This window comes from Penaeus monodon, chromosome 16, assembly GCF_015228065.2.
Source record: "Penaeus monodon isolate SGIC_2016 chromosome 16, NSTDA_Pmon_1, whole genome shotgun sequence".
Taxonomy (NCBI): Eukaryota; Metazoa; Arthropoda; class Malacostraca; order Decapoda; family Penaeidae; genus Penaeus; species Penaeus monodon.
In genome coordinates this window covers 34,204,909-34,208,689 of record NC_051401.1, presented here as the reverse complement: position 1 = coordinate 34,208,689, position 3,781 = coordinate 34,204,909, and positions in this window count along the sequence as shown.

The window sequence follows — 3,781 nt, the reverse complement described above, 5'->3', positions numbered from 1 at the left end:
GCCTACTAAACCATGGGCGGCAAGCCAAACCCAGGTCGTGTGGACCAAGCCCGGATGAAATAGAGAGTATGATTCCTAAAAAGGTAACACCGAACTCCGTGAAAGGGAAAAGGGAACCTACCACTACTCACTCAAGAGCATTTACAACATGAAAACTACAATAAGTATCATGCTGTGACCACGGCCACTCAACATGAGCCCATACCGTAAAAAAAAAAAATACTTGCAAAATGTATACATTATTAAAAATATGTATATATATACTCATTAATATATAAATATATATATATATATTAAAAATATATATATATTATATTTATATATATGTCATGCATAATTTATACTAAACTATTATTTTTTCATTAACATATTATTATATATACACATATAAAAAATATATTTAAAAAAACGTGTTTATATAAAATATATATATATATATATATATATATTAAAATATATAAAAATGTGGGTTTTTGTGTGTGTGGGTGGTGGTGTATGCATATAAAATAGCTTTACACAATAATATATTTATAAATAAAATATAATAATAATATATTTAATATATATATATATTTTTTATATTAATATATTCATATATATATATATGTATAAATAAAGTGCATGATTATATAATCAAAAATACACTATATATGTATATATAATAAATTGGTAAATACTAAATAATATGTATATGAATTACAATGTTTAAAATATATATACACCCCCTAAAAAAATCCACGACCCGGACCACAATTAATTGCAGCCAGCCCCTTTACTCCACTGCGAGGACTAATGGAATCGGAATACTGACGAGCAGGGGGGTTTTGTTGGGGTTTGGGTTGGTGATAAAATGGGCTGTTGGGAGAAAAGGGCGAGGGAGGGAGAACGACCTGGACGGATTGTGGAAAGTGAAAGGTGGCGGTGGTCGGGGGAGGGGTTGTGGTTACGAAAATTTTAATTTTATGTTTGTAAATTGCCCAAATTGTCATCTTAAAGATGGGTTTTTATTTAAATAAAAATATTTTTTCGGGTTTTGTTATTTTTGCGGGTGAGGGCTTGTTATTTTTTTATCGGTGATTTGTGTAAATACAAATAATTATGAATGGCTCTTACCCCTCCCCTTTGCAACTTACAGTATGTTCCCCTAAAACGGGCAGTACTATAAAAGGAAAAGCAAAAGGAAAAAATTAATATATATAGAAGACTGTAACAGGAAAAATATCGGGCCCGAGCATATTGAGGGATTTTTTAATTAGTAAATATAACAAGGCCCAAAAAGACGAGTCGATTGAATTAAAAATTTGACACTCTTTAAAAATAACAGAGCTAACATATAACAAGCACGATAAAAGTAATTCCAAAAATTAAGAAGGATTACAGCAGCAGTAACAACAAGAATATAGCACTTACGAGAGGAAAGTGGAATGAATTAAAAAAAACAAAGGTATTTGAAATTATACGTTGACACTAAAGATATTTAAATTTCATTGGGGGTTTTGTTATGGCCCTGTTCGCAAAAAACGGTGTCATCGGTAATGAACGAAAGCTACGTAACAGTATATATATACGTATATAAGTATACACATAAGCCTCCGGGCTAGTACACTGGTAACGTGTCGGCCTGCCCCGCCCAGGCGCGAGAAGTTGAACTGTCCCCGGGGGTTACTGCGTGGGGACCCCGGGGGTAAGGACTGGGTTCAGCGGTCAGCCCCAGCACACACGTAGCGAGTCGATTAGTCGACCCGGGCGGGCCCCCTCTACCCGGGCGAGGTAAGTTGCATTTTGGATTTTACCTATGTAACCATACCCCCACACACACATACACACACCACACCACACACACACACACACACACACACACACACACAAAACACACACCAAAACCACACACACACACACACACACACCACACAACAAACACACACACACACACACAACACACAATATAATATATATATTATAAATTATTATATATATAATATAATATATATGTGGTGTGCGTTGTGGGTGTGTGTGGTGTGTGTGTGTTGTGTGTGGGGTGGTGGGTGTGTGTGTGTGTGTGTTTATGAATATATATATAAATATATATATATATATATTATATAAATAATACACATATATTATATATATTATTATATATAAATTTTTTATATATAATATATATATATAAAATAATATTATAATAAAAATTTTTATTTTATTTTAAAGTATCATGCTGTGACCACGGCGGCTCAAACAAAAACCTACCGTTGAAAATAAATAATATGTACTTTGCGTATATATAATAATATATATATATATATATTTTAAAATTAATAATATAACATACAATTTTTAAATAATATAAATATTACCCAATTATAACACCATTTTTAAATATAATAAGAAAATGAAGAGAAAATATATTTTAGAAGTTATAATTAAGATTAATAAAAAATAAGAATAAATTATAATATTAAAAATTACGTTTATAACTTATATATAATATAAAATTAAAAACAAATTTAAAAAATTATAAAAATATAATAAAAAGATAAAAGAAGAAGAATATAGTTTAAAAGTAAACAATGATACCATAATAAACATATAAATATAATATATATATATAGTATATGAAAAAACAAAAATAGATTAATAAAATAAAAATTAAACAAATGTAAAAATTAAAAAATAAAAAAAGTATATATAAAAATAATATAAAATATATACACACACACCCCACACACACACCAGGCACAACACACAACACACCACACACACACACAACACACATAATATAATATAATAAAAATAAAATTAGATAAAAACAAAAAATAATAGATAAATATATATAATATATATATAGTGTGTTATATAATATATATATGTATATAATACATATAAAATTACATTATATTTTATATAATAATTATATATTTATAATTGTATACTATATATATATAATTATAAAAATATAATATTAATATATATATATTATATATAATAATGTGTGGGTGGTGGTGTGTGTGGTGTGTGTGTGGTGTGTGTTTTGGTTTTTTTTTTTTAATATAAAATATATATATATATATAGAAATATTATATAAATATATATATATCTATGTTGGTATAAACATATATATATATATATATGAATTAAATTAATATAATATATAATAAATATAATTATGATAAAAATATAAATTATAAAATAGATATTATAATATATATAATATATAGGGGTGTATAAAAACAATATAAATTTTAATAAAATTTTTAAAATTAATATATAAAAATTATAAAATATATTTTATATATATTATATATATATATTAATATATAATAATATATATGAGTGATATATACTTTATATATATAATATATATATATATATATATATATATATAATATATTATTATTATAATGAATAGAAAAAACCCCTTTCCCGTGCTGATACAAGGGAAAAAAAAACCCACAAACAAAAATGGGTTTTGTTTTATGGGTTTTCTTCCATATATAAAATAAATATTTTAATATATATAATATATATATATATATTATATATTATATATATATTATTTTGTATAAGAGCGAATAATGAATAAAATATATTTTTAATATATAAAATAAATATAAAAAATATTGTTTTAAAATATTATATATTTTATATATATAATTTGATGTATTATATATATTATAAATATATATATATAATATAATATAAAATATATATGTGTGTTGTGTGTGTGTGTGTTGTGTGTGTGTGTGTCTCTGCGAGCCCCCCCTGGGGGAGGGGGCCCTGTGG